The sequence below is a fragment of the Harpia harpyja genome, chromosome Z (genome assembly GCF_026419915.1).
Source record: "Harpia harpyja isolate bHarHar1 chromosome Z, bHarHar1 primary haplotype, whole genome shotgun sequence".
Taxonomy (NCBI): domain Eukaryota; kingdom Metazoa; phylum Chordata; class Aves; order Accipitriformes; family Accipitridae; genus Harpia; species Harpia harpyja.
The window spans coordinates 93,509-104,381 of record NC_068969.1 but is presented as its reverse complement, the minus strand read 5'-3'; the positions used below and the strand labels follow the sequence as shown (position 1 = coordinate 104,381).

The 10,873-nt window shown below is 49.2% G+C and overlaps 2 long non-coding RNA genes across 2 annotated transcripts; one reads left to right on the top strand and one right to left on the bottom strand.

Annotated features, from left to right (window-relative positions):
* On the bottom strand, positions 1-5,159 carry LOC128137448 (uncharacterized). Its single transcript, XR_008233696.1, has 2 exons — positions 5,003-5,159; positions 1-1,380 (listed from the first exon to the last, which is right to left on the bottom strand). It is a non-coding gene; the product is annotated as an uncharacterized LOC128137448 (long non-coding RNA).
* Positions 5,160-7,366: 2,207 nt separating this feature from the next.
* LOC128137447 (uncharacterized) lies at positions 7,367-9,150 on the top strand. The gene is made up of 3 exons (XR_008233695.1): positions 7,367-7,387; positions 7,565-7,670; positions 8,784-9,150. It is a non-coding gene; the product is annotated as an uncharacterized LOC128137447 (long non-coding RNA).
* Positions 9,151-10,873: the final 1,723 nt, after the last annotated feature.

The window sequence follows — 10,873 nt, the reverse complement described above, 5'->3', positions numbered from 1 at the left end:
TGTAACTGACCAATGATTGTTTTTAAATAAGAATATTGATAAGGTTATATAATCAAAGGACCAATCCTTAGAAAGGTTAAATTTAAGAACGAGCATAGTATGCCTTTTTATGGAAAGAGCTTATGTAACAATGACCTGACAGAAAAAGTCTGTAAAAACTGACGGATTTTGATACTAAGTGGGACACGCCTTTGGAGGAGCGATCCCCCGTGTCCCCAGCGCTGCGATAAACTAAGTGCCCGCTTCTTAACTTCACGTTGGTGTTAAGGAGTTCTATTCCGGATTTCGGTAACGGTTTTGGCGACCCAGACGGGACCTTGCGAGTGAGACTGGACGAGATCGAGTGTCGATCGAACTCCGGCCGGCGCCGAGGTATTCTCGGGGAGAACCATCGCCCTCGACTCACAAAGCTCCTCGCGGCGTTCCCTGGAAAAAAGGTAAGGCGCTGCTGCTTTGGAATTTGTTTGGAAAGCCTGCCCGTGAGGCGCGGCGAAAGCTTCGCAGGGTTGGGGCTTGGAGGGTACCCGTTTGCAGTGGAAGCCTAGGCGTCTGCCCCTAAGTCGTAAGCGAAAGCTATTGCTGGGTTGGACTTTGTGTATTATTTGGGACAACTGTCATTTGCGTTTGTTTGGTATTTGGGATTTGAATGTATATAAGTATAATGGCATTAGCAAAATTGTTTAAGAATAAGAGTGCAGGAAATAGAACTGCTGATGAAAAGATACCAAAACCATCACCGTTGGGATGTTTGTTGGCACACTGGGGTGAATTGCAGGAAAAATGGGAAACAAACAGAACTTTGAGTTATAATACTATATTGCAATTACTGTTGTTTTGTAGGAGAGAGAGTAAATGGAATGAAGTGCCATATGTCGATTTGTTCTTTTTAAGTGAACGCAGCTGACGGGGACCGGAGGGGAGTCTCCCAGCAGAAGCTCTGGTTACAGCTAAACTGGGAGAACAGAAAATTGAATGTGAATTGATGCTAGAGTCACCTTTTCAGTTTTAAATACCTTAGAGGGAGAGTTAAGTTTTGAAGAAATTGGTGGTGTTGGTGCAACAAGTGAACGAGAAACTAGACCCTTCTTTAAATCTTTAACAATGAAATTAGGAAAGCAATGGGTCACTCAGCAGTTTTTGTATGTGCCAAATTCTCCTAAACTCCTGTTAAGGGGAGATCTACTGGAGAACTTAGAGGCAGAAATTAAATTAAAAAATGGAGAGATTAAAATTTTAATTCCAGAAACTAAACGTATCGAAGCAGTGGCTTTGTTGTTACAGGATGGTTACCGAAAGCAGAAGATCATACCAGTCAAAGTATAATGCTGTAATTCCAATCGTCTGGACTGGGAAGTTCCCGGTAAATCCAAAAAGCAGAACCTGTGAGACTGGATTTAAAGCCAGGATCGAATCCGCTACGAATTAAGCCATACCCCCTAAAACTGGAAAGCCGGAAAGGGTTACTATTGATAATACAAAAATTTTTAAGATATAAATTGTTAACAGAATGTGAATCCAAATATAACACCCCGACCTTGCCTGTTAAAAGGCTAATGAAAAAGATTATAGATTAGTTCAACACCTCAGAGCAATAAATCAAATAGTACAAGATATTCATCCGGTAGTAGCAAATCCTTATACTTTGTTAACAACCCTAACAGAGAAACGAGAACGGTTCACAGTGTTAGACTGAAAAGATGCCTTTTTCTGTATTCCCTTGGATCCCAACAGTCAAGAGCTTTTTGCTTTTGAATGGGAAAATCCTGAGACAGGGAGAAAAAGACAATATACAGGGACAGTCTTGCCTCAAGGCTTTAAGAATAGTCTTACCATTTTTGGAAATCCATTGGCACGAGAATTAGAGCTTTGGAAGAAAGAAAATAATCAAGAAATCTTGTTGAAATGTATGGATGATCTGTTAATTGTAGCTGAGATGGAAGAACAACGCACAAAGTTAACTATTAACTTTTTGAACTCTTTGGGAATCAGTGGATAGCGAGTGTCAAAAGAAAAAACCCAAATAACCCAGAAAGAAGAAACTTATTTGAGTTTTAAAATCCTAAAAGGACAGAGACAATTAGGAACTGAGAGCAAAGAGGCAATTTGTCGTCTCCCCGAACCTAAGACTAACAAATTAATGACGAGCATTTCCGGGAACGGTTGCGTGGTGTCACCTGTCGATTACCAGTTGCGGCTTGCGGGTCCGACCTTTGTAGGAGCAGCTCAAAACCTCAAACAATGGATTGGACTGATGCCGAGAAAGCTACTTTCAAAGAATTGAAACAGGCTGTAATAGGGGTGCCAGCCCTAGGCCTGCCGGATCTCACAAAGACATTTGAACTTTTCACTCGCGAAAGAAGAGGTATAGCTCTGGGCATGCCGGCCCAATATTTAGGGCCAAGTGGGCGAGCTGTGGCCTGCTTCTCGAAGCGATTAGATCACGTGAGTCTGGGATGCTCTGGTCGTCTGAGAGCCGTCGCTGCAACTGTGCTACTGATCCAGGAAGCTCGTAAGTTCACCTGAGGACAAAGGATTACTGTACGTTTCCCATACGATAACTGTTGCGCTAAAACAGAAAGGGGGGCATTGGTTATCCCCTAGCAGAATGCTGAAATACCGAGTGGTGTTGCTGGAACAAGATGATGTTTACTTAAAAACTACTACCACCGTTAACCCTGTTGCGTTTTCAACAACTGATCAAGTTAAAGGAGAACTGGAACGTGACTGCTTGCAGACAACTGAAGGAGTTTACCCCAGCTGACTGGATCTCTGAGATGTGCCGCTAGAAGAAGCAGACTGGGAACTGTATACCGACGGAAGCGGTTTCATCTGTGAAGGAAAACGTTTATCCAGATAGACAATAACAACCGAGGAGGTAATTGCGTTGCGAACTTTGCCTTCGATGACATCTGCCCAAAAGGCTGAATTGATAGCTCTTATTCGAGCTCTGGAACTAAGTCAAGGAAAGCGAGTCAACATTTGGACAGACTCAAAGTACGCTTTTGGAGTAGTACGTGCACATGGAGCGATATGGAGAGAAAGAGGACTGTTATCTGCACAAGGAACCACCATTCAGCATGCAGAACAAATACCGAAATTGTTAGAAACCGTTCAAAAACCAACAGCAGTCACGATAACGCGCTGTAAAGCGCATCAGTTAGGTAAGACTGTTCCTAACGCAGGTAACCGACTGGCTGATAAAGCTGCTAAAGAGGCTGCAGAAAAAGGCATCCTAGCGCTAGTTCCAGAGAAAAGTATAAAATGGCCTAAAGAAACTCCAAATTATAATGAAAAAGATGGAAGAATTAATTGTTAGATTGCAGGCTAACAAAATGAAACAGGACAGGCTGTAACACCGACAGGTCAAATAATAGTCCCGCCCACGATAACAAGAGAAATTGCCCGAGCTGAACATAACAAAGTATATCGGGGAACAGAAAGTAAAATATGACAAAGATTGTTTAAACAATTATAAGCGGATGTGAAATTTATATATAAAATGATCCCCAAATCAGTAATAAGATTATCTTTGGAATTATTAAATAAGGAAATTTTTTAGGGGAATACTAGCAAATTGATTTTATAGAATTGCCTTGAAAAGAAGGATCTACCCTAGTTTTAGTTGATATCTTTACTGGGTGGCCCGAGGCTTTCCCTTGTCACACCGACAAAGCAAGAGAAGTAGTTAAAGTCTTGCTCAAAGAGATAATACCAAAATATGGGGTGCCTGTAAGAATGTCATCTGACAATGGCCCTCATTTCATAGCAAAGATGATGAGACAAGTCGAGCAAAGTATTGGCTATAGATTGAGACTATCACACCCCATATAGACCACAAGCAAGGGGGCGGGGGGGGGGGGGGGGGCGGAGAAAGAATGAACTATACCCTCAAGCAACGGTTGAGTAAAATTTGTCAGGAAACCTCACTCACATGGGTTAAAGCCTTACCCATGGCTCTATTAAGAATCAGAGTATAGCCAGAAGAGAAAGAAAATTTAAGTCATTATGCAATGTTATATGAAAGACCGTATCAAGAGTCCTATGTTCTGAGTATCTGGAGTGGCTTTGGAGATATGTTTTTAAAAGGTGTTATGATTTCTTTGAGAAATTCTTTTCAAGAACTTCGTCAGTATGTCTCCGCAGCTGGACCCTTAGAATTGGACGTAGCAGCGCATCCCTTCCGACCAGGAGATTGAATATATATAAAATCACTGAGAAGTGGAAAGGACCGTATCGAGTCATTTTAACAACACTTAGAGCAGTAAAGGTCTGGGCGAAGAACCTTGGCTTCATTATTCAAGACTAAAGAAAGCACCAACAGGAAATTGGAAGTCTAAAGAAACTGGCCCTTTGAAACTGAAAACCTATAAGTAAGTTTCACATTATCTATTTGGGAAAACAATTGTGTAAAATTTATAATATTGGGGTTGCTATTAGGAATGTTGTCAAGGGCAGTAATCTTTTTGTGTGTTATAGGGTTTAAGTATTTTTTTTGAGGGGTTCTAAACATAAACAAAATGAAACAATTATTGTTTGAGCTATTAATCTTGATATTAACCGTTTCTGTAATTTTGATTAAAAAAAAAAAAATTCTAGTTTTGGAATTGATTCGAAGTTTTGTAAAGACACAAAATTTAACCTCGATAACAGCCTGCCTTCCGATTCCAAAGTCAGATGAAAATCTAGTTCCGTGGAGAATACTGACACTGAATTTAACCAAAACTTGAGAAAAGACGTAGAACAATGAGAATCATTTTAGCAAATTAAATTGGATGGATTTAAAAGGCAATTGTTTTTTTAAATTTGAAAGAAGGAATTATAGCATTTTGAATTATAACATTACCAAACCATCCACCTCACGGACAAAAGAATTAATTTATCGCCCTTCGGGAGAAACTTGTACAAAGACCCCTTGGGGCTGTCAGTTGCCAAAACCGTAGAGACAAGTGCAGAAAGGAACTTGGGACCATATTTAAAATATAAAACGATGTTTGGAATTTACTGGAGTTCCAGGATCCTTGTTAGATCCACCCAGAGTCAGGACCATCTAGGGAAATTTAGACTGGTTTAGACATACAGAGAAAAATCACACATCCTAAAGAGAAGGGTATGAAAGTTTAGACTTGCAACTCCTCTGACCCCCAAATCCAAAGACTTTCTCTAGTAGCTAAAGCTCTAAGATGGGGCATGTATTTGTGGAAAGTAGAATAATATTTTAAATGATCCTGGGTCCCCTCTTAATAATGGAAAAAAATTAGCTTGGAATTGACTGTAGTAAAGGACAGGTGAAAAGTTTAGGGTTGTTAACTGTTTGGGTGAATAGTGATGATATACGATCCACTCACCTTCTCCTGAAGGACAAAAGCAAATAATGGACTTTAGACTTAATAACTCTATCCTCTCTCTGGAAGAAATCTCCCTTGCGGCCTCGGCGGTGGACCTGGGTAAATCGAAAAGATGATACCTGGCAATTGCCAAGTCTTAGAACTAAAATAAGACGGGTATTAAAATCTGTATTTTTACCCCAGCGAGCAGCTCGTCAAGAGTCATCTTACTTTGACATCTTTCATTCCATAAACGAAGCGCCTGCTTCTGAACTTCCCATGGGTGTTGTGGAGTTTTATTCGGGATTTCGGTACCACAGCTGCGGGCCGGGGCTGGAGGAGCCCCAGGTGCGGGCAGTGAGGCTGATGGCGACGGCCCCTCCCTGGGAAGGGGGGGCTGCCGGGGGAGGGGCCGCGGCGGGGCCGGTGGGAGCCCAGGCAGGAGCGGAGCGGAGCAGAGCAGAGCGGTGGCCGGGCTGCGGCTGCCCCTCGGGAGAAGGTGAGCGGGGCCGGGCGCCCCTCGGACCGCGACCGTCCCCGGCGGGGGTGGCCCGGGGGAGGTGGGGGCCGCCTGTGCCGAGGCCGGGGGGGGGGGCCGGGGCCCTGGGGGCTCGCGGGGGGCCGGGAGCACGTGGGCCGGGGGGGGCCCGGGCCCCGTGGCGGGGCTTGCGCAATCGCCCGGCGGGTCCCGGGGAAAGCCCCGAGGAGGACGGCGGGGTCCGTGCCAGACGCGCGGAGCGGCAGCGGGGCGGGGGGTGCCGCGCCGTGCCGGAGCGGCGGCGGCGGGCGCTGCCCGGAGCCGGGCGGGGGGTGCCGCGCCGTGCCGGAGCCGGCGGCGGGAGCGCGCCGGAGCTGCCCGGAGCGGCGCTGGGTGCCCGGCGGGGATTGCGGCTGCGCCGGCGTGGGGGTGGGCGGAAACGGAAGCGGCGTCCCCTCGGGGTCAGGCAGCGGGGCTGGCTGCCTCCCGGGGCATGCCGGGAGTTGTAGTTTTCGCGGACTCGGCGGCCGGCCAGCTCCGTGGCTCTCGGGAGCGGCGTAGTCCTCGCTGCCGCTGCGGCCCCCGGAGTCAGACCAGGTCAGACACAGGACCGTTGCCGGTTTCGCGTGGTTTTCCGCGGTCTTCCTGCCGCGCCCGCTCCCCGACCAGCCCTCCCGGGCGCATGCGCCGTTCTGCGCGTGGGGCAGCCCGGCGTTCGCGCGTCGGCTCCAGCCCCTCCGGCGCATGCGCGGTCCCCGGGAGCAGCGTGGCGGCTCGCAGGGCGCGGGTCTGGGTGGCAGCGGGCGAGCGCCGGGACTGCGGGTGAGACGAGCGATCCCTTTCAGCGGGGGCGGGGGTGGGGGTAGGGGGTGCCTCCTGCCCCCTGGCGGGATGGGAAGCTGTGAAGCTGCCGCCGCGGCAGGCTGCCGGTCCGCCGGAGGCGAGCCGGGCCAGGGCAGCGCCGGGGAGTTCCCGAGAGAGAGCCGGTAGAAGGGAAGAGGGGACGGAGGCGGGCACCCCCCAGGCGCGGCCAGCGGGCGCCCGCCCGAGTCGCCAGAGCTCCCCCGGCCCCGCTCGGCCCGCGCGGCTGCCCCCAGCTCCAGCCCCTCCCCTGAAGCCTGCGCTGTAGCCGCAGGCAGCCCCCGAGCCCTGTCGCGAGGGCAGCAAGCTGGCCCTGCGGTGGTCTGGAGTCTCCCTTAACGGGGGTGCCGTTAGCAGCGGCGCGGGGAACGAGCGGCGTCTGCGGAAGGAGGGGCTCCGGCCAGGGTCGAGCTGCGGTAATAATGGTCACTGCTGCCTCTTTCCTTCTCCCAGAGGCCACGCTGTGGGTGCGGTTGTCCGTTCGTCCCCTGGGGATGCCGTTGACTGCAGCAGCCTCAGGCTTGCGTGGGCTGTCTCTGCCTGGCCTCCCTCTCCTTGCGGCGCGGGAGCACAGAGGGACAGGTGGAGCGCTTACTGGCTGTGGACAGGAGCTGCTGAAGCTGACGCTGAAGCTGGAGAGGCCACAGAATGGTAAAGCTGCTGAAGAATAAAATAAAGAGGATCCAGCCACCAGCTGCAGATAGGAGATAGCCTGCCTCTCCAGGTGAGGATGGATCCTTCCTAGTGTAGTCCGCAGCAGGTCCGATCACCAGTGTGCACGGCAGGGTCTGTATGCATAACCAAAACCACAGTACAGCCATGTAGTGTGTGTGCATGTGAGGCTGTGTTTCTAGGAAGTCTCATATTGTAAGAGCTGGAAGACACCAATCTATTCTCTTAGGTGGATGACAGTCAAGTGAGTGCAGCTACAGAGGAGGAAGGGAGAGGGAGAGAGAGACAGACATGTCTGAACTGTCAAATTCTCCCAGCAGCTCCAACAGCAGGAGGTACAGTGAGTCCTGGACCCCTGGGGCTGTGTCACCCCTCTTCTGCATGCCAGTCCCTCCCTGCCCCCACCTTCTCTTTCTCTCACTGCTTTAATTTTTTTGTGTGTTTTTTTTTTCTGTACCTCTCCCTTTCTTGTTCTCTAAGTCCCCCTCTTTCTCTGTTGTTCTGCCTCTCTGTTTTCTTTTTCTCTCTGCACTTCTGACCTGTCCCATCCCTCTTTTTTTTTATTCTCTGTCTCTGCCTTGCAGCCCATCACTACTTTGTCTTTCTCCATCTATCCGTCTGTCTTCTTATCCCAATCTTGTTAATTCCTCCCTGTCTGCCCTTTAGCCCTTCACAATTCCCACCGCTCTCACCTGTCTGATGCTGTGTCTCTATTTTTAAATTCCTTTCTCTGCCCTGTATTCTGGATACACTTTTACTTTCTTAGATTCTCTTGTTCCAGGTCCCTGTCCCTATGTTTTAACTTCTTCCCTCACTGTCCCATAGCCCATTTTTGTCTTTATTATTCTCTCTCTGTCTGGTTCCCTGTCCCTATTCTTTATTTCCCCTCTCTCTCCCCTTTAGATCATCAGTGTTTTTGATATTTCTCAGTCTCTCTCATCTACCTCACTGTCCCGTTTTTTAATTCTTCCTTTTGCCCTGTGGCTCATCACTAATATTTGTTTTTATCCATCTCTCTGTCTGGTACCCTCTCCTTTTTTATTAGTTCCTCCTCTCTGTCCTGTAGCCCATTGCTATTTCCCCACCCTGTCTCTCTCTGTCTCCCTTTCCTTACTTTTCAATCCCGCCTCTCTGCCCTGTAGCCGATCACTGTTGTAGTGAGTTTGTGTGGCAAGCTGGGGCAGGGGAGTGGATAGGGGCTGCAGGGGTGGGTTCTGTGAGAAGACACCAGGACTTGCCCCCATGTTGGGCACAGCCAGTTCCAGCTCCAAGATGGAGCTGCTACTGGTCAAAGCTGAGCCAACCAGCAACGCTGGTAGCACCTCTGTGATATTTAAGAAGGGCTAAAAAAAAGCTGTGCAGAAGCTGTCAGTCCTGCAGACACCAAGGTCAGTGAAGAAGAAAAAGGAGGTGGTGATCCAGGTCCTAAAGCAGAGATTCCCCTGCAGCCTGCAGTGAAGACCATGGTGACACAGGCTGTCCCCCTGCAGCCCACGGAGGTCCATGGCGGAGCAGATATGCACCCTGCAGCCGACGGAGGACCCCTCGCCAGAGCAGGCGGATTCACCCGAAGGAGGCTGTGACGCTGTGGAGAGGAGCCCACACTGGAGCAGGTTTTCTGGCAGGACCTGCGGCCCCATGGGAGTGACACCACACTGGAACAGAAGAAGAGCACAAAGAAGGAAGGAGCAGCAGAGACAACTTGTGATGAACTGACTGCAACCCCCCCCTCCTTCTCCCCCTGTGCTGCTCGGTAGGAGGAGGTAGAGAAGTCAGGAGTGAAGATGAGCCCAGGAAAAAAAGAGAGGGGTGGGGGGAAGGTGTTTTTCAGATTTGTTCGTATTGTACTCTGATTTTGACTGACAATAAATTAATTTCCCCAAGTCGAGTCTGTTTTGCCTGTGACAGTAATTGGTGAGCGATTGCTCTGTCCTTATCTTGACCCACAAGCTTTTTTGTTGTATTTTCTACCCTCCGGTCTTGTTGAGGAGGGGGAATGGTAGAGTGGCTTGGTGGACGCTCGTCAGCCAGCCAAGGTCAACCCACCACAGTTTCCTTCTCTCAGGCTCCCTGTCCCTATTTTTAAAATCTGGCCTATGTTTCTTGTATGTCGTCACTTTTGAAACTTTCTACTTCTCCATCCTTATTTAAATTCTTGCATGTTTCTTAAACCCAGTTGCTTTTTAAATTTTCTTGCTACTTTTCCTTCTTTTTGTCTCCCTGACCTTATTTTAATTTCTCACCTGTGTTTCTTGTACCCTGTTGCTTTTCAAATTTCGTTCTTATGTCTCCCTCTATGCAGCTCCATGTACCTACTTTTTGATTCTTGTACCCTGTTGCTTTCAAAATTTTCTGTTTCCTTCTATCCATCTCCCTGTCTCTAGTTCTTAACTCTTCCCTCTCTGTCCTGTACCCTGTCACTTCTTAGATTTTCTTTCTACGTCTCCCTCTTTCTGTCTCCCTGTGCCTATTTGTTAGTTCTTGCCTATGTTTCTCATATGCTGTTGCTTTTTGAAAATTTTCTCTCTACCTGGCTCCCTGTTTCTGTTTTCTAGTTCTTGCTGTTTCTTCTCCCATATCACTTGAGAATGTTTCCCTGTCCCTTGTCCTGTCTTTATCTTGTTGTCCTGCCAGTCCCTTCACCTTCTCTCCCCCACTTCCTATTATTTATTCCTCCATCTCCATCCCTGTTGTTTTGCTCAGTCTCTCTGCGCTTCTCTCTCTACACTGTTTTCCTGCTTCTTGTCCCTCTCTTGTTCCCAGCATCCCATTTTCTGGCTCCCTGTCTTGCACCTCTGTGTCCCTCTGTCCTTCCTCCTGCTTTACTCTTCCCTTTTATCACCCCATCCTGCTGCCTTTGGGCACTGAGCCTTGTAGCCAACTCATTGCCAGGATTTCTTATATGCATTAATGAATAAATTTTTCCTGCCTCCTCTGTGTCCTTGGATGTGGGTAGGTGCAGGGGCAGGGATAATATGCTGTGGGGCTTTGGCAATGGCCCCTGTTCCTGATGGGCTCCAGCTGGGGCTGGGATGGCCCCAGGTGTGGCCACTGAGGTTGAGGATGGGGCTGGCCCTGCTGTGTGAAGGGGCTCCAGCTGTAAAGGGGGCTGCCTGGGCAGGGGAACTGGCTGAGGAGGGAGTGCAAGGGGGTCTGGCTGGTAGGTGCCTGCAGCAAGGAATGGCCAGTCCCTGTGGCAAGGAAGGATCCCTCTGAGCTGTTCCTGGCCTCTGTTGGCTACATGCGTGAGCTGCCATGTATCAAGGAAGCCTTGTGGATGAGGAGCATTGAGGCGTCCGCTGCGTGCTGCCGAGTGGGTGAGGGTCAGGCAGCCGGCACTGGGGAGGAGGAAGGGGCAGAGGCAGAGAGAGAAACGTCGGGGCGGTGAAGGTCTCCTGCCGGCACCAGGAGCTGTGGTGAGTCGCACATCCTCTCCTCTACATCCTGGCCCACCTCCGCCTCCCTTCCTCCGTCTCCCTCTCTGCCTGCCCACCTATGTGTATGGCTCCTCAAAACTTGTTATTCTTCTGTCAGCTCT